At 44.1% G+C, this 23,898-nt stretch overlaps 1 long non-coding RNA gene across 1 annotated transcript; it reads right to left on the bottom strand.

Annotated features, from left to right (window-relative positions):
- Nucleotides 1-1,001: 1,001 nt before the first annotated feature.
- Nucleotides 1,002-22,151, bottom strand: LOC140205284 (uncharacterized). The gene is made up of 3 exons (XR_011887810.1): nucleotides 21,895-22,151; nucleotides 3,217-3,470; nucleotides 1,002-1,518 (listed from the first exon to the last, which is right to left on the bottom strand). It is a non-coding gene; the product is annotated as an uncharacterized lncRNA (long non-coding RNA).
- Between the last annotated feature and the right edge of the window lie 1,747 nt (nucleotides 22,152-23,898).

Below are 23,898 nucleotides of genomic sequence, written 5' to 3'. Positions count from 1 at the left end.
TGTAAGTGACATAGAGAGGACCAAGGGAATGGGTGTAGTGAAATTGCAATGGTTCAACTTTTTATTTAATAAAGGGGTTCTAAATCCCCGAGAGGTTGGTAAAGACCAAAGATAAAGATTAGTTTCTTTTGTCATATGTACATCGAAACATTAAAACATGCAGTGAAATGCCTGGGTGGTGTGCTGGGGGGTGGGGAGGAGTCAACATAAAACTCCTCACGGACAGTGGCGGCTAGTGAATCCTGATCTCACAGTTGGCACGCTACGCGACACGGCGGCCGCCCTTTTAAGGAGAAGGAAGAAGTGAAATTTAGCAAGTAGCAATATTGAATTCTTGCTCAGTATCACAGAGCTTCTGAATCACTTGACATTCAAATATATTTGCAGTCACAAGAGGCATCGGCAGGCTAATAGAGCTGTCTGCAAGGATGCTGTATTGATTTGTTGGTAGTTGTTAAGCTGAGATAAATGTTCATGATTGTCACACTGACCTACCACAAAACCAAGACGCACAGGAAAAGGCCTAGTTACCATGGAGCACATCTGCAAGGATCACTTGTCAGAAGAGGCAGCATCCATCATCAAGGTCCCTACCATCAATACCATGCTCTCTTCTCACTGCTGCTGTTGGAAAGGAGGCACAGGAGCCTTGGGTCCCACACCACCGGGTTCAGGAACAGTTATTCCCCTTCAACCATTAGGCTCCTGAACCTGTGGCCGTAAGTTCACTTACCTCAAGATCAGAACTGATTCCACAACCTATAGACTCACTTTCAAGGACCTGTGCCTCATGCTCTCTTTCTTTCTCTCATACATGTATGTATGCATTTGCACAGTGTCTCCTTTTGCACATTGATTGTTTGTCCGTCTGTCATTTTTCATTAATTTCATTGTATTCCTTTGTGTTCTGTTTTGTCATTTCAAAACAACAAACTAATTCAAAGGAAAACACAGGAGTCTGAAATGCGGTCTAACTTTGTGTTTACCTTAAGCGAGGCGTGCATATATCATGCTGTAGTGTGAGAACACTTATTTATATATATTACTCGTAATGAATTATTGAAACAAATAAGAATGCTTAATCAAACAATATATTTATAAGATTACTCAAATATTACTGAAATATTAAATACACAACACTTTGTAGCTACTATATGGTGGCATATACGTAGTTTGATAATGAAGTTACTTTGAATTGTACTTTGAATTTTAAGAGGTTCTGAAGTAGGCATTTTGAATTCTAGTCACTTCTTGTCTGTGCTTGTCAATTTCAAAAGGAAGAAACCACACTGCTTTGTAAATTTCCTCATTCTCATTTCATTTGCTGGGCTTTCTTTCCTGCGGTTTAGTACTAATTATTTTTTTTTGGTTTCACCTCCATCTTGATTTTCTTATTATGATTCTAGTCTTGCACGTGTCTCTCACTTTTCTTTTTGTATCCTCCGTCTCAGGAAGGTAGTTCTATAAGACATTGGTGAGGCCTGCTTTGGAGTATTGCGAGCAGATCTGGTCACCCACCTGCAGGAAAAATATCAATAAGATTGAAAGAGTGCAGGGAAACTTTACGAGGATGTTGCCAGGATCTGAGGACCTGAGTTAGAGGGAAAGGTTGAATAAGATAGGACTTTATTTAAAGTTCAGAGTACTTTTATTATCAAATTATGCATGCAGTATACAACCCTGAAGTTTGTCTTCCCCACAGACAGTCATGAAACAAAGAAAAACCGTGGAACCAACCTATTCAAAGAAAAAGAAACATCAAACCCCCCCCCATTAAAAAGAAGTTAAAGGAATTGCTTCGTGACCCGTCTTGAGGACGTTGCCTTGGGTAGTGTTGTTCACTTCTTCTCTGAAGTGTAGATAATGAGGGGAGATTTGATAGAGGTATACAAAATTATGAGGGGTATATAGATAGGGTAAATGCAAGCAGGCTTTTCCACTGAAGTTGGGTGAGACTAAATCAGAGGTTAAGTGTGAAAGGTGAAATGATTAAGGGAAGCATAAGGGTGAACTTCTTCACTCAGGGATTGGTGAGAGTGTGGAACAGGCTGCCAGTGGAAGTAGTAGATGTGAGTTTGATTTCAACATTTCAAAGGTTCAAAGGTTCAATTTAATGTCAGAGAAATGTATATAATATACAACCTGGAATGGTTTTTCTTCATAACCATCCATGAAAACAGAGGAGTGCCCCAAGGAATGAATGACAGTTAAATGTTAGAACCGCAAAGTTCCCCCCCAGTTCACCCCACCGTGCGTAAGTGGCAGCAAGCAACAATCCCCCTCCCCCCTCCCCCCCACCGGCAAAAAAACAAGCATTGGCACTGCCACCGAGCACTCCACTGTGAGCACAACAACAGCAGCGACACAGACTTGCAGTTACCCCAAAGACTTCGCGTTTCACCCGGTATTCAACATATCGCAGGTTCTCTCTCTCCCTAATAAGGGAGAAAGAGGTGTCTCCATTTCCCAGCGAGCGGAGAGACATAACAAACAACTCGCTGGTTAAGATGTTAAAAGTCCATTACGTCGCTTTTCTCGAGCTCTGTGCCTGAAGATTGTAAATATCTCGGGTCTCCACGCACACAGCAGATATCCTGACTCCCCAACAACGCATGGGCCTCCTGTCGTGACACCGCCCGGCTCCAGAGCCCCGAGAACCCAGGCCTCCGAATTCGAGCTGGACTCTTAGGCCGAGCCTTTGGCGTGCCAAACAACGGCTGTTTATGGAACCCCGTGAGTGGGTCTCATACCTGCAAAGGACCGCAGTCAGCGTGTAACTCCAGGTCAGGGTCTTCAAAAGAACCCTGAAAGGGAAAACTAGAGATATTAAGGATGGAAATAGAGCTGTTTCCGGAGATGCAAGCAGAGGAGTTGCCGTTAGGCGCCATTAACCCTCCTAAGCTCTGTCCTCCATTGAAGAGAAATTTGGATAGGTAGATGGATGGAAGGGGTATGGAGGGCTATGATCCAGGTCCAGGTGGAAGGGACTAGTATGGACTGGACGGGCTGAATGTGCTGTAGTGTTCTATGATCAGCTGTTTGAGGAAGTGGAGTAATCAGGTTCTTGGCATTTCACATTGACATTATGGTTAGGTTGTTTGTATAACAATTCAAAACCCAAGCTTACAAACTTAGTGACTCACACTCAAATCCACAGCAGCTGGAGATTTTAAATTGAGTTGACTAAATAACTTGGAATTAAAAGTTAATACTCACTTTTAACATTGAAGAAAAACTTGGACAGGTACATGGATGAGAGGTGTATGGAAGGATATGGTCCAGGTGCAGGTCAGTGGGACTAGGCAGAAAAATGGTTCGGCACAGCCAAGAAGGGCCAAAAGGCCTGTTTCTGTGCTGTAATGTTCTATGGTTCTATGGTTCTACCGATAATGATGAAAATGAAGCTGGATACACAAGGAACTCCAGATGCTGGAATTTGGAGCAGAAGGATGTTGCCAGTTCTTGAGGACCTGAGTAATAAGGAAAGGTTGATTAGCTTAGAACTTAATTCTCTTGAGCACAGGAGAATGAGGGGAGATTTAATACAAGTATACAAAACAAAAATTGTGGGTGGCAGGGTGGAGATTCGTCTCCACCAAAGAAGGCGTAAGGTGCTCCTTGCCTCTGCTAGCTGGCAGGTCACCCTTGGGCAAGATGTAGCACCTCCCTAACCCCCCAATCAGGGTCATGTGAAGCCATAGGAGCCGGTGGTTGATGGTTGTATGAGCGGCTGGTTATCACAAGTCCTGGTTAAGCGACCACTGACGTCAGGCAGACTATGTCTGAAAAGCATTGATAATGGCTGGAACCACACATCTTATAAAGACACTGCCTAGAAGAAGACAATGGCAAACCATATCTGTAGAAAAATTTGCCTAGAACAATCAAGGTCAAAGACCATGATCAGCCATGTCATACGACATGGCACATATGCGTGAGTGAATAAATACAACATTATGAGGGGTATGGATAGGGTAAGAGCAAGCAGGCTTTATCCAGTGAGGTTGGGTGAGGCTGGAAGTAGAGATCATGAGTTAAGGGTGAAAGGTGAAAGGAGAAGATGAGGGGGAACTTCTTCACTCAGAGGGTAGTGAGTGTAAGAAATGAGCTGCAGTGGAAATGGTGGATGTGGGTTTGATTTCAACATCTAAGCGAAATTTGAATAGATACATGGATGGGAGGGGTATGGTTCAGGTGCAGGTTGATGGGACTAAGCAGAATAATAATTCAGAATGAACCAGATGGTCCGAAGGGCCTGTTTCTGTGCTGTAGTGTTCTCTGACTCTGATTCTAAAAGCTGCTGGAGGAACTCCATGGGTCAGGCAGCATTTATGGAGGGAAATAGACAGTCGATGTTTCCTGATTAGAATTGGGAATGATTGTGGATTATTGCTAATGGTGGAGATGGCTGAGTCTGCAGTCTCCTGTGATCCTGTGCATTCTGATGTGATTATCTAGAATGTTCTCCATGGTACAGCTGTAGAAATTCATAAGCATTCATCGTTAATGTAAAAGAGGTCTGTTCAGGAGCCTGAAATCTGCAGGACAGAGGAGGTATTTGAGTCTTGACACAATAACCATTACCAAGAAAGGCAAGGGAATTTGGCATCCCATCGACAGGCTCTCCTCTGAGGTGCTTTTGAAAATATCTCAAAGTCCTGCAGTTCCCCTTCCAATGGCACAGTGGCAGCATTTCACCAGAAGGAGAATGGTGAGTCAAGATGGCCCATCATTATCTTCACAGATGGTGAATTCCCTTCCACAGATGCTACCTGACCTGCCAAGTTCCTTCAGCATTTTGTGTGTGTGTTGTTCAATATTTCCAGCATTTTCAGTATCTCTTGTGTTTGCCTTCTTCACAGGGACTGTTAGGGATGGGCAATAAAAGCTGGTTTTGCCCGCAATGCTCAGGTCCTGAAAAAACAATGGTAAGCAATAAATAAATTAATATAATTGACTAATTCTTGTATTATTGACACAAAACAGACACTGGAAATAGCGGCAATTTTATTGAATCTGGCTAAAGTTGCCTCTAGTGCTCATCCCCATCCTTTTTGAAGCATAACATATTAGGTTTAGCTGCAAGGGTCCCAAATTGAAATCTTACAGAATATTTGAAAATAACAGGCAAATGAACTTTTGTCTGCACCATGAGGAGCTCTGCTCAAATCCAAGTTCAAGTTTAACCATACACATGTATACAGCTAAATGAAACAATGTTGCTCTGGGGCCAAGGTGCAAGAATCAGAACACATCGCACATATAGATGTAATAGCACATATAGTCACAAAAAATAATATTAGCACAAGTCTCTGCGTGCCATGGCCTGAAGATTGATAGTGCACGGGATGTTGGCCTAGAACCATGTTACTGGAAGAACAAGCACGCAGCAGTTCCTCATCTCACGCGGGGAACTGCCACGGACAAAGGCAAATCAACTTGCCTCGTGCTGGGTCAGTCACAGGCAATTCAGCTTGGTTTCCAGGGAGTGAACACTGGAGAGCAGCACCAACAGGAAGGGGCAGCCCTCGACCCAGCATGGATTTTCACCTGCTCTTTTCTCAGCTGGAATTTCCAGCATCCTGTATGTCAACCTGCCAAAACTAATGTTTTATTAACTGCGGCCCAGCCTGAGACATTGTTAGAGAACTGCAGCTGAACGTTCAGGACCTTTTGCAATATCTCAAAAAGGCAACATCCATCTTCAAAGATCTCCACCATCTGGGCCATGAGATCTTTCCACAACTCCCATCAGGCAGGAGGTACAGCAGCTCAAGTCCCGTACCACCAGGTTCAATAAAAGCTCCTTCCCTTCAATGATTTGGTTCTTGAATCAAGTGGCACAACTCTAATCACTACAGTTTAGCAACATTGTGACCACTTTGACCACTTTGCACTAACATTGACTCTTTTAGATTATGAGGACACGCAGTCCTCTTTTATTGTCATTTAGTAATGCATGCATTAAGAAATGATACAATGTTCCTCCAGAATGATATCACAGAAAGACAAGACAAACCAAGACTGAAAAACTGACAAAAGCCACATAATTATAACATATAGTTACAACAGTGCAAAGCAATACCGTAATTTGATAAAGAACAGACCATGGACACGGTAAAAAAAAGTCTCAAAGTCTCTTGAAAGTCCCATCATCTCACACAGATGGAGAAGGAAGAAAAACTCTCCCTGCCATGAGCTTCCAGCGCCGCAAACTTGCTGATTTTTTGTTCCAATTGTATTTTCCCGCAAAAGTTGTGTATAATTTATGACTAATTTATGCTTTAGAGCATGGAACATTACAGCATAGTACAGACCCTTTGGCTCATGATGTTGTGCCAATCTTTTAACCTAACTTAAAATCAATCTAACCTCTTTTCCTACATAGTCCTTAATTTTCCTGTCATCCATGTGCCCATCAAAGATTTTCTTAAATGTCCCTAATGTCATAGAATCATAGAGAAGTACAGCACAGCAAAAAGCCCTTCAGCCCATCTAATCCATACTGAAATGATTTAAATTATCTACTCACATTGACCTGCACCAGGACCATAGCCCTCCACACCCCTACAATCCATGTACCTATTCAAGCCTCTTCTCTTAAACATTGAAATCGAGCTCACATGCACCACTTGTGCTGGCAGCTCATTCCACACTTTCACAGCCCTCTGAGTGAAGAAGTTTCCCCTCATGTTCCCCTTAAATTTTTCATCTTTCACCCTTAACCCATGACTTCTTGTTGTAGTCCCACCAAATCTCAGTTGAAAAAGCCTGCTTGCATTTACCTTATCTATACCCCTCATAATTTTGTATACCTCTATCAAATCTCTTCTCAATCTTCCACATTCTAAAGAATACAGTCCTGACCTATTCAATTTTTCCTTATAAATCAGGGTCTCCAGACCTGATAACATTCTTGTAAATTTTCTCTGTACTCTTTCAACCTTGTTTACATCTTTCCTGTAGGTAGGTGACCAAAACTGCACACAATACTCCAAATTAGGCCCCGCCAACATCTTCAACACAACATTCCATCTTCTGTACTCAATACAAAGCCAATGTGCCAAAAGCTTTCTAACACTTATATGTCTTATATGCTTATGTGATTATACAGAACATGCCTGTGATGTTACTGCAAGTAGGTTTTTACATTGCATGTGCACCTGCATATACTTGTGCACATGACTATAAACTTGACTTTGACTTTGGTCTTTGAGTCAGTTAGTGCTACAGCCTGCAGTCAATCTCAACTGAGTATAGCAGAGACACAGGTTCACAAATGCAGTTCATTAGACCATAAGACAGGAGCAGAATTAGGCCATTCACTCCATCAAATCCGCTCCGCCATTTCATCATGGTTGATCCATTTCCCTCTCAACCCCATTCTTCTGCATTCTCCCTGTAATCTTTCATGTCCTGGCTAATCAAGAACCTATCAACCTCTGCCTTAAATACACCCAGTGATGTGGCCTCCACAGCCAACTGTGACAGTGAATTCCACAGATACACTGCCCTCTGACTAAAGAAATTCCTACACATCTCCGTCCTCAATGGATGTTCCTGTATCCTGAGTCTGTGTCCTCTGGTCCTAGACTCCCCCACTGTGCAAAACATCCTCTTCATGTTGACTACAACTGGGCCTTTCAACATTCAATATATTTCAATGAGATCCTCCTCAGTCTTCTAAATTCCAGCGAGTACAGGCCCAGAGCCTGTAAACCTTTCATACCTGGTATCATTCTTGTGAACCTCCTCTGAACCCTCTCCAATGTCAGCACATCCTTTCTTAAATAAGGGGCCCAAAACTGCTCACAATACTCCAAGTGCTGCCTCACCAGTACCTTATACAGCCTCAACATTACATCCTTGCTTTTATATTCTAATCCTCTCAAAATTAATGCTAACATTGCATTTGCTTTCCTCATCACCAACTCAACCTGTAAATTAATCTTTAGGGAATCCTTCATGAGGACTCGCAAGTCCCTTGGTACCTTGAATTTTTGAATATTCTCCCCTTTAGAAAAGAGTCTATGCATTTATTCCCTCTACCAAAGTGCATGACCATACACTTCCTAACACTTTATTCCATTTGCCACTTCATTGTCCATTCTCCTAAACTGCCCAAGTCCTTTTGTAGCCTCTCTGCTTCCTCAACACTACCTGTTCCTTCCAGCTATCTTTGTATCGTCTGCATACTTGCCCACAAAGCTATTAATTCGGGCATCCAAATCATTGACAAATGGTGTAAAAAGAAGCACTCCCAAAACAGACCCCTGTGGATACCACTGTAACTGGCAGCCATCAGAAAAGACCTCCTTTATTCCCACTCTTTGCCTCCTGCCTCATGCTTTATCCATGCTAGAACCTTTCCTGTAGTACATGAAATCTCACTTGTTAAGTAGTCTCTTGTATGGCAACTTGTCAAAGGCCTTCTGAAAATGCAAGTACACAACATCCACTGTTTCTCCTTTGTCTAGCTTTCTTGTTATTTCCTCAAAGGATTCCAAGATTTGTCAGGTAAGATTTCCCTCAAGGAAACCCCAATGACTTTGGCCAATTTTATCATATGTCTCCAGGTACCCCGAAACCACATCCTGAACAATAGTCTCCAATGTCTTCCCAGCCACTGAGGCCGGAGTAACTGGCCTATAATTTCCTTTCTTCTGCCTCCCGCCCTTCTTGAAAGCATGTGAAGGCCGCCCATGTGAACTTTGGCTGTCATCTGTTCCTCAGAGGGGAGGCTTGGTTTATTGGTTTAGTATTGTCACAGGTACTGAGACAGAGTGAAAAGCTTGCCTTGCATACTGTTCATGCAGATCAAATCATTACACAGTGCATTGAGGCAGGGTAAGGAGTAAGAGCTACTGAGAAAGTGGAGTGGCTTAAGTTATTGTTGGGGAGTATGCAGCTGTTTGAGCTAAATGAGGCTGTTATTTGTATATTGGTACAAATTGCCATGCCAGTTTGGGCAGGATTATATCACTGTGAGATAATGCAGAGCAGCCACATAAAATTGCACAGTGGCAACGTATCCCCAGTGTTCCATTTCATTACAAGCTTAAGTACTGCTCTGAGTAGACTGTGTGCACTGGAATGATGCAAATAATGGATTAAGCCTGTAAATAGAGAAGTTAAATTATTAAGTTAGTGCTCACTGTTACAACATTTTTATAATGGACTTGTTAGATCAAGAAATGTTCGCGTGGTAACTGGGGAATCCAAGTAGGTCATACTATATAACTAACTTGACTGAACTGGTTCACAGATATAACGTGAGTTCTTCGTGCTGCAGCAGTGAAACAGAGTAAAGAGGTAAACCCACTGTGAATTGGCCAGCTGTTAAAAAAAAATGATTTTTAAAATTAACTTTATTTGTCACAAGTACATCTAAACATACAGTTAAATGAGTCGTATTTTTTGCGCCAAGGAACAACGTGGTCTGAGGATCGTGCTGGGTGCACCCTGCAAGTGTCGCCACACTTCTGGTGCCAACACATCATGCCCGCAACTCAGTAACCCTCCCTTGAACCGTATGTCTTTTGGAATTTGGGAAAAAAGCACCTGGAGGAAATCCACGAGCTCACGGAGAGAACGTACAAACTCCTTAAAAACAGTGTCGGTAATTGAACCCCAACCCGTGACCACTAGCGCTGTAAGATCTGCTTCCGGTATTCCAGTGAAAACAACAGTTTGCATTATAAACGGAAAGAGAAATTAAAATACATTAAACTCGGGCAACGTATGGATAATCTCTGGCAGATATTAATGGAGCTTTTAAATTAGAAAGCAAATTAATATGCAAGAAAACAGAATTTTTGGAAGTGAGAAAATAAAACTCATTTTGTTCAAAGCATTCACCATGCCCAAAATAACTTGACAGAAAACATCTGTATCACTGGTTGTAATTCAAGAGATACAGAATCATCTGGTGTCAAATTATATGTTTCCTTCATTCTGTGCATTGTTCAATGTTGTGATTTAGCCAAGAGATCAGATACAGTTATAAAGTACAAGAATAATGAGCTTATGATATTAATGAGTCACTCGATTAAAACCTATTCACCCCGCTACTTTGATGATAATATAAATGACAGCCTTGGGTAAATTAAGTGGTGCAAATGACAGTGATGAACAGCATTGAATGGGCTTCATGTCAATAGTGAGTGCTTTGTGATGGCATCCCCTGTACTGTGCCTCGGGGTTTCCCATTTTGGTTTGGCTAAGCTATCAGTCATTGCCATCTTCTCTGAGGATCGAAACCTTGTCATGGTGGAGATCTCCTGGGATTCCGAGGGCGACGCCGTCTGGCGCTTAGCTCCTAGTAGGTCACCCATGGCGATAAGGTCAAAGGGGATGTTCTGCACAAAGAACGATCCAACCAAGACCTCAACAGTGGAGTTGGCAGAAGGTGACGACCACATCACAATCGCAGTGAAGCGGAGGAGGGGCGAAGCAGTGAAGGACCTCCAGTCATCTTGCATTCAATGTTCCTGCACAATTGAGCCTGATCTGTCAAGGACCATGTGATGGCCGCCTGCGCATCACACACAGGCGTTCTCCATTAGGAGAATCCACCCGAACATCTCAGATTATGTGGATCCTGGGTTCACAGGCCAGGCGGCATCTATGGAAAAGAGTACAGTCAACATTTTGGGCCGAAACCCTTCGGCAGGACTGGAGAAAGAAAGTTGAGGAGTAGATTTGAAAGGTGGCGGGAGGGGAGAAAGAAACACAAGGTGACAAGTGAAACCTGAAGAGGGAGGGATGAAGTAAAGAGCTGGGAAGTAAACTTGCGAAAGAGACAGAAGGCAATGGAAGAAAGAAAAGGGGGATCCACAGGGATCGCTCCCTACGCAACTTCCTTGTCCATTCGTCCTTCCCCACTGATCTCCCTCCTGGCACTTATCCTTCCAAGCAGGAGCTACAGGGAGGTAGTCATCCCTAGGCTACAGGAGTCAGAACACTGGGTCACTGTCAAGAGAGGGAAGGGAAATGCCCGGATAGTGGAGAGCACCCCTGTGGCTATCCCCCTCAGCAACAAATATCTTGTTCTGGATGTTGTTGAGGGGGATGACCTGACAGGGGATGCCCACGGTGACTGGGTCTCTGGCACTGAGCCTGGCGCTGTTGTGCAGGAGAGGAGGAGGGTGAAGAGAAATGCGGTAGTCGTGGGGGATTCCATAGTCAGGGAAACAGACAGGAGGTTCTGTGAGCCTGATAGAGATATCCGCATAGTGTGTTGCCTCCCAGGTGCCAGGGTACGGGATGTTTCGGATCGAGTCCTGAATATTCTAAAGGGGGAGGGTGAGCAGCCAGTTGTCTTGGTACATGTTGGTACCAATGACATAGATAGGACAAAGGAGGAGGTCCTGAAGAGAGAATTCCAGGAGTTAGGAAGGAAGCTGAGAAGTAGGACCTCCAGGGTAGTAATCTCGGGATTGCTACCTGTGCCACGTGCTAGCGAGGGCAAGAGTCGTCGGATCAGGCAGATGAATGCCTGGCTGAGAGACTGTTGTAGGGGGCAGGGCTTCAGATGCTTGGATAATTGGGATCTCTTCTGGGGAAAGTATGACCTGTTCAAAAAGGACAGGTTACACCTGAACCCGAAGGGGACCAATATCCTGGCGGGAAGGTTTAATAGAGCTGTTAGGGAGGGTTTAAACTAATTTGGCAGGGGGATGGGAACCGGAATGATAGAGTGGAGGAAGGGGAAAACAGAAATAAATCTAAGATAGTGAGCAGTAAAGATGTCAGGAAAGACAGGCAGGTGATGGGGCAAATGTGTAGCCATTGGGATGAGTTGCAGTGCAATAAAGTTGCAGTGAAATCAAAGCAAAAAGTATCAAATACTGGTCTTAAGGTGTTGTACTTAAATGCACGCAGCATAAGAAATAAGGTGGATGATCTTGTTGTACAGCTACAGATTGGCAGGTATGATATTGTGGCCATCACTGAGACCTGGCTAAAGGATGCATGTCTCTGGGAGCTGAACGTCCAAGGATACACGGTGTATCGGAAGGATAGGAAGGTAGGCAGAGGGGGAGGCGTGGCTTTATTGGTAAGAAATGATATTAAATCATTAGAAAGAGGTGATATAGGATCGGAAGGTGCAGAATCTTTATGGGTTGAGCTAAGGAATAGCAGGGGTAAAAGGACCCTGATGGCAGTTATTTATAGGCCTCCAAACAGCTGCAGGGATGTGGACTACAAATTACAACTGGAAATAGAAAAGGCTTGTCAGAAGAGCTGTGTTATGATAATTGTGGGGGATTTTAACATGCGAGTAGATTGGAAAAATCAGGTCGGCACTGGATCTAAAGAGAGTGAATTTGTAGAATGTCTGCGAGATGGCTTTTCAGAACAGCTTGTTGTTGAGCCCACTAGGGGATCGGCTGTACTGGATTGGATATTGTGTAATGAACCGGAGGTGATTGGAGAGATTGAGGTGAAAGAACCCTTAGGAGGCAGTGATCATAACATGATTGAGTTCACTGTGAAATTAGAAAAAGAGAAGCCGAAATCTGATGCGTCGGTGTTTCAGTGGAGTAAAGGAAATTACAGTGGCATGAGAGAGGAACTGGCCAAAGTTGACTGGAAAGAGACACTGGCGGGAAAGACGGCAGAGCAGCAGTGGCTGGAGTTTATGCGAGAAATGAGGAATGTGCAAGACAGGTATATTCCAAAAAAGAAGAAATTTTCGAGTGGAAAAAGAATGCAACCGTGGTTGACAAGAGAAGTCAAAGCCAAAGTTAAAGCTAAGGAGAGGGCATACAAGGAAGCAAAAATTACTGGGAAGACAGAGGATTGGGAAGTCTTTAAAACCTTACAAAAGGAAACCAAGAAGGTCATTAAGAGAGAAAAGATTAACTATGAAAGGAAACTAGCAAATAATATCAAAGAGGATACTAAAAGCTTTTTCACATATATAAAGAGTAAAAGACAGATGAGAGTAGATATAGAACCAATAGAAAATGATACTGGAGAAATTGTAATGGGAGATGAGGAGATGGCAGAGGAACTGAACAAGTATTTTGCATCAGTCTTCACTGAGGAAGACAGCAGGATACCGGACACTCAAGGGTGGCAGGGAAGAGAAGTGTGCGCAGTCACAATTACGACAGAGAAAGTACTCAGGAAGCTGAATAGGCTAAAGGTCGATAAATCTCCTGGACCAGATGGAATGCACCCTCGTGTTCTGAAGGAAGTAGCTGTGGAGATTGCGGAGGCATTAGCGATGATCTTTCAAAAGTCGATAGATTCTGGCATGGTTCCGGAGGACTGGAAGATTGCAAATGTCACTCCGTATTTAAGAAGGGGGCAAGGAAGCAAAAAGGAAATTATAGACCTGTTAGCTTGACGTCGGTGGTTGGAAAGTTGTTGGAGTCGATTGTCAAGGATGAAGTTACAGAGTACCTGGAGGCATATGACAAGATAGGCAGAACTCAGCATGGATTCCTTAAAGGAAAATCCTGCCTGACAAACCTATTACAATTTTTTGAGGGAATTACCAGTAGGCTAGACAAGGGAGATGCAGTGGATGTTGTATATTTGGATTTTCAGAAGGCCTTTGACAAGGTGCCACACATGAGGCTGCTTAACAAGATAAGAGCCCATGGAATTACAGGAAAGTTACATACGTGGATAGAGCGTTGGCTGATTGGCAGGAAACAGAGAGTTGGAATAAAGGGATCCTATTCTGGTTGGCTGCCGGTTACCAGTGGTGTTCCACAGGGATCAGTGTTGGGGCCGCTTCCTTTTACATTGTACATCAACGATTTGGATTATGGAATAGGTGGCTTTGTGGCTAAGTTTGTTGACGATACGAAGATAGGTGGAGGGGCCGGTAGTGCTGAGGAAACGGAGAGTCTGCAGAGAGACTTGGATAGATTGGAAGAATGGGCAGAGAAGTGGCAAATGAAGTACAATGTTGGAAAGTGTATGGTTATGCACTTTGGCAGAAAAAATAAACGGGCAGACTATTATTTAAATGGGGAGAGAATTCAAAGTTCTGAGATGCAACGGGACTTGGGAGTCCTCGTACAGGATTCCCTTAAAGTTAACCTCCAGGTTGAGTCGGTAGTGAAGAAGGCGAATGCAATGTTGGCATTCATTTCTAGAGGAATAGAGTATAGGAGCAGGGATGTGATGTTGAGGCTCTATAAGGCGCTGGTGAGACCTCACTTGGAGTACTGTGGGCAGTTTTGGTCTCCTTATTTAAGAAAGGATGTGCTGACGTTGGAGAGGGTACAGAGAAGATTCACTAGAATGATTCTGGGAATGAGAGGGTTAACATATGAGGAACGTTTGTCCACTCTTGGACTGTATTCCTTGGAGTTTAGAAGAATGAGGGGAGACCTCATAGAAACATTTCGAATGTTAAAAGGCATGGACAGAATGGATGTGGCAAAGTTGTTTCCCATGATGGGGCATGACTTTAGGATTGAAGGGCACCCTTTCAGAACAGAAATGCGAAAAAATTTTTTTAGTCAGAGGGTGGTGAATCTATGGAATTTGTTGCCACGGGCAGCAGTGGAGGCCAAGTCATTGGGTGTCTTTAAGGCAGAGATTGATAGGTATCTGAGTAGCCAGGGCATCAAAGGTTATGGTGAGAAGGCGGGGTAGTGGGACTAAATAGGATAAAATGGATCAGCTCATGATAAAATGGCGGAGCAGACTCGATGGGCTGAATGGCCTACTTCTGCTCCTTTGTCTTATGGTCTTATGGTCTAAATGCTACACCAGCCCCTACACCTCCTCCCTCACTATCATTTGGGGCTCTAAACAGTCCTTCCAGGTGAGGTGATACTTCACCTGTGAGTCTGCTGGGGTCATTTACGGTGTTCAGTACTCCCAGTGTGGCCTCCTGTACATTGGTGAGACCCGACATAGACCGGGAGACCACTTCGCCGAGCACCTACAGTCCATCCGCCAGAAAAAGCAGGATCTCCCAGTGGCCACCCATCTTAGTTCCACTTCCCATTCCCATACTGATATGTCTATCCCTGGCCTCCTCCACTGTCGTGATGAGGCCACACTCAGTTTGGAGGAACAACATCTTATATTCTGTTTGGGTAGCCTCCAACCTGATGGCATGAATATTGGTTTCCCGAGCTTCCAGTAGTGCCCCCCCACCCCCCTTTCCTCTCTCACTTTATCTCCTTTTCTACCCATCGTCTCCCTCCGGTGCTCCTCTCCCCTTTTCTTTCTTCCATGGTCGTCTGTCACTTTCACCAATTTACTTCCCAGCTCTTTAATTCATCCTTCCCCCTTCAGGTTTCACCTGTCACCTGCTGATTCTCTTTCCCCTTCCCCCACCTTTTAATCTACCCCTCAGCTTTCTTTCTTCAGTCCTGCCAAAGGGTTTCGGCCCAAAATGTTGACTGCATTCTTTTCCTAGATGCTGCCTGGCCTGCTGAGTTCCTCCAGCATTTTGTGTATGTTGAGACAATTAAGTTCCTTTGATGAGAAGTTCAAGTTCAATTGTCATTCAACCATACATATGACTACAGCCAAACAAAACAATGTTCCGCCAGGGCCAGGGTGCAAAACACAGTACCAATAGTCACATAGGTCACACAGCACTGGTCCCTGAGTGTCAGGGCATGACGATTGGTAGTGCATGCGATGTTGTCCTGGAGCCATGTTTCTGCAAGAACAAGCACGCAGCAGTTCCTCATCATGCACTGGCAAACTCTGGAGAGCAGCACCAATAGGAGGGGGTCAGCCCAGCCCCCAACCCAGTGCAGACCTTGCACCTCTGCTCGCTCCGACAGTGCCTCCAGTGTCTCCTCTCCTCAGCGGCTGCAACAGGGGATGCTGCGCCTTGTGGGTTTTTGTCCATCACCAAGGTCATGGAGCTCCTACGCCGTTGGTCTCACCAATGAACCAAATTTTTGCAGTGTTCACATTACCAGTGTCCACAGGGTCTTGTGGTCACACGAAAACCATCTGAGACAATACTTGCATTGTTTGTTGGAATACGTTTTGCCTCCGTGGACCACCTTAGATGCCTTCTTCCCTGGATGCCTGTAGCCAGCGATGACATGATACACAATAAGCTCATGCTGAGCTCCACCACTACCCAGCAACTCACCTGCAGTACTTGGTGTTAGTTGATATTAGCTGTTCTTGATATTGCAGCAGTGCCTTGCGATCATAAGAAAGACGCAAAGGACAGACAATTACACCATTAATTGGTTCCAGAGAGGCCATTCTGACCAAGAACACCACCATATTACTGGAAGTAACTTGGAGTATAGAGCAGACAACTTGTGCACAGTAACCTGATAATGAACAAGTTCATCACTTTATGGTAGAATATGTTTGGAATTATTATTGGCCCAAGACTTGGGATAAGTTTTAAAAAAAGTTTGTGATCATTTAACTCAGTCTGAAAGGCCAACATGTGAGGAAAGATGACTTTCAAATGGTTTCTTGAGGTTAAAACCAAGACTGAGGGGTCGGGGGGGGGGTCTAGAGATGGTAATTTTTGTAAAGAAATCAGAACAAACAAAAAAACGGCAGAAGTTTTTTGCTATAGTAGTGTGATCATTTGAGTTGAGTATGATGTTCTCCAAAGGGGTTGTCTATTGATGGGTCCTCAGGTGGTTGTAGAGGCTGATTGGGTTTCAAATATTCATTCCCTTAATGGAGAATGCCTGTGCATGGTCTTTTTTTAAATGTGGGGAGGCTGATGCACGGGCAGACACCACATGGTCCTTGACAGATCGAGGTCAGGGTCCAGTGGTGTGGAATGCAGGACGACTGGAAACCCTTCACTCCACCATCACTACCATTGTAATTTGTCATCTTCTTCCTCCACCTTCACTGCCATTGTGATGTGTCATCATCTTCTTTCCTCCACCTTCACTGCCATTGTGATGTGTCATCATCTTCCTTCCTCCACCTTCACTGCCATTGTGATGTGTCACCATCTTCCTCCACTTTCACTGCCATTGTGATGTGTCATTCCTGAGATGACAACCTTGGAGGTCCTGTCCTTTAACTTAGCACCAGACTCCCTGAACTCACTTTGCAGGACCCCTCCTACCCATGTTATTGGTACCGACATAGACCATGACCTCTGGCTGCTCACCCTCCCACTTAAGAATGGTGTGGACTCGGTCGGAGATGCCCCTGACCCTGACACCCAAGAGGCAGCCTGCCATCGGGGAATCTCACTTTTGTCCGCAGAACCGCCCTTCTGTTCCCCGAACCAACTAATCCCCTACCCACTACAGCTTGCATCTTCTCCCCCTTCCCTGTGCCACAGAGCCAGACTCGGTGCCAGAAACCTGCACCTTGGGTTGTAACTACCTCCCTGTATGTCCTGTCTTTCACTGGTGCTTAGGAAGAACATTGTAAACTGCCTCAATGATTAATGTCCTGTAGTACTTAGATCCACGGTGATGAAGTGCTTGGAGAGGTTGGTGATGAAAGATCACCGTAGCCCTCAGTTTTTCTTTCATCCATTGCCTATCTAATGCTTTGTTAAATGCCTCTAATGTATCTGCCACTTGTGAATATAGCTTATATGACACTACGTGTTTGCGATGCCACTGCAAGTAAGTTTTCGTTCTACCTGTGTAAACACATACGTACAGAAAACAATAAACTTGACTTTGACTTTGGTCTTTTAGTCAGAAACTCAGATTCACAAATGCAGTGCATTAAGTCATTAACAGCTCGTGTAAACTAATTGTAATGCCTAGTTCATATTTTTACCGTTATGCTGTATGTATTTCATTTTGGCAGTTCTGTAAGAGCAGTCTGTTCTGTTTTCAGCTTGTTTGGGTTACTGTTGAAGATAAGAGAGAGGAGAAATGTGTGCCATGCAATTAGGATGGTTGAATTAAGGGGAGATTTCTCAGGTGAGGGACACTAAGGTTGGGCTTGGGGCTTTTGTTCGAGAGGAGATGGAGAGAGAAGACACTGGGGAGAACTGGTCGTAGCATGCGATCTGGTGGGAGACCCGTTTGCTCGAGATGGATTGCGAGCGATGTTCGGAAGGTGGTGTGTGCGTTCACGCTGACCAAGGGACCAGTGCATGAGTGATAGAGAAGTTCAAGATGAGCATCAACTTGTGCACAGTTGACTGTTTAATAATAATGGGCCCTTTTCTTTTTGTTTTTCTTTACTAACCCTTTAGTTAATATTCATAAATATAATTTCTTTAATCGTATGCAGTGCACTGTCTGTTATTGCGTGGCATTAATTTGTAACAGGGCAGCAAATGACTCAGCATCCAGACAAACCGGATTTTGGGGTGGGACCAAGCGCGCCTCAATGTCACAAGTTTGGCAGGGCCGGAGGTTGTCTTCCCTAGGCCTGCGCAGCCAAGGAAACCAGGGTGTTTCATAATATTTAGGCTTGGTTGTCACTTGTTCTTCACAGTGTGGCTGGCTTATTGGTTTATTGAATTATTACTGCCACATGCACTGTGATACAATGAAAAGCTTGTCTTACAAACTGTTTATACAATTCCCTCCTTAAACTTCTCTATATCTATTTTATAGAGCCATAAGAACAGAAACAAGCCTTTCAAGTTCACCTGTGTATGGCAACTATCAGGTACCTATCTACACCTGGGGTCTATGAAACCCTTGCTTAATGGTATTGGTCCTTGGCATAAAGAGAGTTGGGAACCACTGTTTTTATACTGATCCCATTTACCAGAACTTGCTTCATATCCTTCTATGATCCATGTGCTCTTCTTAAATATTGTGAGAGTCTCTGCCTCTAATTAGGCAGAATGGTCCTAACTCCAACCACCATGACTATTGGTATTGGGTTATCATTGTCACATGTATCAAGAACAGCTTGTCTTGCAACCATTTCAGTAGACCAGATCATCACACAGCGCATTGAGGTAGAATAAGGCAAAGCAATAGCAATGCAGAATCGAGTGTAACAGCTAACGGAGAAATGCAGTGCGGGTAAATGCTAAACAGAAAGATCATAATGAGTTAGATTGTGAGTCCTATATCTAAGAATGGATGTGTTGGCATTGGAGAAGGTCCAGAGGAGGCTCATGAGAATGATTCTGGCGATGAACGGATTAACGTATGAGGAGCGTTTGATGGCTTGGAGCCTGTACTCACTGGAGTTTAGAAGAATGAGGGGCTATCTCAATGAAACCTATTGAATATTGGAAGACCTAGATAGGATGGATGTTTCCTACGGTGGGAGAGTCTAGGACTAGAGGGCATAGAAAGATGTCCCTTTAGAACAGAGGTGAGGAAGTATTTCTTTAGCCAGAGGGCGGTGAATCTATGGAATTTATTGCCATGGATGCCTGTAGAGGCCAAATCATTGGGTATATTTAAAGCGGAGGTTGATAGGTTCTTGATTAGAAAGGGTATCAAAGGTTAAGGAGAGAAAACAGGAGAATGAGGTTGAGAGGGATAATAAATCAGCCATGATGGAATAGCAGAGTAGAGTCGATGGGCTGAATGGCCCAGTTCTGTTCCTATGCCTTATGGCCATTTGGGTGAAATAAAATTCATTTTTTAATCTCCTTTCAACCTTTTCCTCTCTATCTTAAACCAATGTCCCCCGGTTATAGCCACCTCTCCTATGGGGAGAAGTTCCTTACTCTGCTCCTGATCATTTTATATATCTCTCTCAGATGTCCTATCCAGTCTCTGCACATAACTAAGACACAGCACCTCAGGAAACATCCTGGTGAGTTTCCTCAGCACCCTTGCCTTATTTAATAATTATGTAAGGATGTGCAATCACATCATTAATAAATACCCCTTAATGAAGCTTTGAGGCATTATCTTCTTTTATAGTTTAGTGTCATATTTTCCTTGATGAGTTCCAGCATTTGGATTCTTATGAGAACATAAAGCTCTAATTAAATGGAGATTACTTCTGCAAAATGGAGAGGCAAGAGACTGCAGATGCTGGAAAATGGTAGTGAGTGATTACTGTACTGCTATAAATCTGATCTTTACTTAACAACCAGCCTATGGCACGGTGGGAGGAAACTAGCCGAATCTGTCACTTCCTGATGAACAGCGTTGTTAGTATCTGTTGCGTTTGAACTGGGAACTTGGTTGGTTTACTGGGGTATGTCTTTGATCAATCAGGATGAACTGCAGGACACTGCAAAGACTTGTGGACACAGCTCAGCACATCATAGAAACATTATATCAATATGCCTTGCTGCCTCAGTAAAGTAGCCAACATTATCAAGGACCCCAACCATCCAGGATATTCTCTCTTCTCCTCGTCCATTGGGCAGAAGATATAAAAGCTTGAAAGCAAGTTCCACCAGGCTCTAGGGCATCTTCTACCCTGTTATAACAAGACTACTAAACGGTTCCCTGTTATAATAAAATGGTTTATTGATCTTATCATCTACCTCATTATAATCTTGCACTTTGTTTACCTGCACTTCTGTGCTTTTACACTTTATTCTGAATTGTTTTTGTTTCACTTTGTTCTAGCTCAATGATTCAGAATCAAAATCGGGTTTATTATCACATAGCCCAGAAGAAGGCAATGGCAAACCACTTCTGTAGAAAAATTTGCCAAGAACAATCATGGTTAGCAATAGACCTTGATCGCCTACATCATTCAACATGGCACGTACTGGCGATGTGATATAACCTGGAACACAGAACACTATGGCACCATACAGGCCCTTTAGGTTATACTGACCTTTTAACCTACTGTAAGATCAATCTAATCCTTCCCTGCAACATAGCACTCCATTTTTCTGTCATCATTGTGCCTATCTATGCCTCTAATCTGTCTACCTCTACCACCACCCCCAGCAGCATGTTCCACTCACTCACCAGTCTGTATAAAAAACTTACCTCTGACATCTTCCCCTACACTTCCCTCCAATCACTGTAAAATTATTCCCCATTGTATCAGCCATTCATGCCCTTGGAAAAAGACTGGCTATCCACTTGATCTTTGCCGCTTTTAATCTTGCACATCTCTCATCTTCCTTTGCTCCAGAGAGAAAAGTCCCAGGTTGCTTAGCCTGTCTTCCTCAGACATGCTCTCTAATCCAGGCAATAACCTGGTAAATCTCTGTACATACATTGTGAAGTTTGTTGACTTGCAGTTACAGAGTTACAGTAAATTACAATAATAAATATATGAAAAATAAATAAACAGTGCAAAGCGAGAGTGAAAGAGTGAGGTAGTATTCATGGGTTCATGGGCCTGTGAACAATACCTCAACCCTACGTATGTTTCCTCAAAAAAAAAAGTCAAATTACTGAGGCAGCATTTCTCCCATTCAAAGCCATGCAGTCTATCCCTAATTAACCCTTATCTCCCCAAATGTGCATAAATGCTCTCCCTTGGGGTCTTCTCCAATAGTTTCCTTACCACTGATGTAAGGCCTCTGGTTACCTGCTAAATTTCTTAAGAAAAGGAATATTAGCGGTCCTCCAGTATGTGGGCACGTGGCCAAGTGGTTAAGGCATTGGACTAGCGATCTGAAGGTTGTGAGTTTGAGCCCCAGCCAAGGCAATGTGTTGTGTCCTTGAGCAAGGCACTTAATCACACATTGCTCTGTGACAACACTGGTGCCAAGCTGTATGGGTCCTAATGCCCTTCCCTTGGACAACATTGGTGTTGTGGAGAGGGGAGACATGCAGCATGGGCAACTGCTGGTCTTCCATACAACCTTGCCCAGGCCTGCGCCCTGGAGAGTGAAGACTTTCCGGGTGCAGATCTATGGTCTTGCAAGACTAACGGATGCCTTAGATTGCTGCAAGATACAGGAGTATCTGTCCATGACGTGACCGACTGGAAATGATAAAGTCATGGTGGAGGGGTGGGTTAGCGAGTGGAGGTGTTGATCAGCCTGAGAGTTTGGGGGAAGTAACTGTTCTTCATTCTGGTGTACCTGGCATGGATGCTACATACCTTCCTCCCCGATGAGATCGGGATGAACAGGGTGGGTGGGATCCTTCATGGTACTGCTGGCCCTTTTCCCGGCACCTTTCTGTACACGTCCTTGATGGTGGTTAGGCTGGTGCCAGTGATGCTTTGGGCAATTTTAGCAAAACCCGCCTCTCCGCCACAGTGCAGCATCCGTACCACGCGGTGATACAGCACGTTATACTGCCCGTCTGCCGAAGGTCGTTGAGTGTCGATGTGTGCAGTCCAGTTCTCTTCAGCTTCAGCCTCCTCAGAAAGTAAAAGCGTTGGTGAGCTTTCTTACTGTGGAGAATGAGTTCTGGGACCATGAGTTCAATCCCAGGCCAGGAGCTGGTCAAAGCAAATGATTAATTCCAGTAATGCATTGCCAAATACTTTCCTAGTGTGGTGGGAGGGAAGCACTGCCTAGAGAGTCTCATTATCCTCCTTCAGATAAAATTCCTATTATACAAAACACAGCTGCTATATTAAAAAAGCACATGGCACTAACACAATTCAAAAGCTTAATGTATTCTTATTTTCTGGTGTATGCGTTTCCCATTCCCAATGCTCACAGACATTCAGATAGGAAATAAACCAGCAATTACTGTCTGCCCTGTTGCACTCACTTACATAAACTCATCTATCAAACTGGCCGAGTGTCCATTCATCAGTTAGGTGGGGCGATCGTGTGAACCGCATAACCTGGAAGTAATGCACTTGAAATGTGTCGCACGTACAAAGTGCCCATCACGCTTCTAGTCAATTACCTCAAAATAACCATGCTGGACATATTTAATCATTTGACAGCACAGACCTTTAATGCTCCACTGGTTCCAAGATCATCTTTTTCCTCTGATTCTACTCCGCCATCACAAGCATCTCTATAGTTGGTCTTCGCCTTGCTTGATCTTATGACCCCCATTTCTGCTCTCCTCCCCGCCTGGATTCCGCTCTGCCTATGACCACAAGAAGTTGCAAAGAGCTGTGGACTCACCTCAACGGACCACAGGAACCAGCATCTCCCCCGGGGACTCTCTCTACATTTCTTACCATCTCGGTAGAGCATAATCCAAGACCCCAGACTCTCAGTACATTTGCTCTTCTCCCCCCTCCCATCAAGAAACAAAAACACACACAAACAAAATGCTGGAGGAGCTCGGCAGGTCAGGCAGCATCTACGGAGAGGAATAAACAGTCAGTGTTTCAGGCCGAAACATTACATCAGGTCTGGAGAGAAGGGGGGAAGAAGCCAGAGTAAAACAGTAGGGGGTGGGGGAAGGAGTGCAAGCTGGCAGGTGATAGGTGAAGCAAGGTGAGGGGGAAAGATGAGTGGATGGGAGATGGGGAATGGAGTGAGCTGGGAGGTGATAGGTGGAAAAGGCAAAGGGCTGAAGAAGAAAGGGAAAAAAAAGCCTCAAAGAATATAGCACAGGCTCAAGAACAGTGTCTGCCTCAATGTGATATAACTATTAAATGGTACCCTAGTATGTTAAAATGTACTCACAACCTCTCAATCTACCTCACAGCTTATTATCTATCTACACTTCACTCTTTCTATAACTGTGTTGCTTTAGTTTACACTCTGCTATTGTTGTACCTTGAACTTCGCAAACATACTGTGTAATGTTTTGATCTGTACGATCAGTATGCAAGGTAAGTTTTTCACTCTACCTCGGTGTATGCGACAATACTAAACCTACTGAGCACCTTTGTAAATTTGCAAGTATTTGCCTTCCTATTGGCATTCTTTCGATTAGTCCCCACCCAGCCCTACCACCAGGCAATAAACTGAGCCTTTTGCTTGAACACGCAATTTCCCAAGGAACTAGGGCAGAAAGGAACTGCGGGATTATCTTGCTGTCTTGGGCCAATCTCTAACCTCAGTCAGTATACACTCAGCCTCTATTGAAGTGGCCACTGAGTGCATTTCTGTGTTCTTCTGCTGCTCTGGCCCAACCAGTTCAAGGTTCAACATGTTGTGCATTCAATAATGCTCTTCTGCACACC

Source organism: Mobula birostris, chromosome 11 (genome assembly GCF_030028105.1).
Source record: "Mobula birostris isolate sMobBir1 chromosome 11, sMobBir1.hap1, whole genome shotgun sequence".
NCBI classification, from domain to species: Eukaryota; Metazoa; Chordata; class Chondrichthyes; order Myliobatiformes; family Myliobatidae; genus Mobula; species Mobula birostris.
Note: the sequence above shows the minus strand (reverse complement) of the source record. Positions and strands in the feature narration are given on the sequence as shown.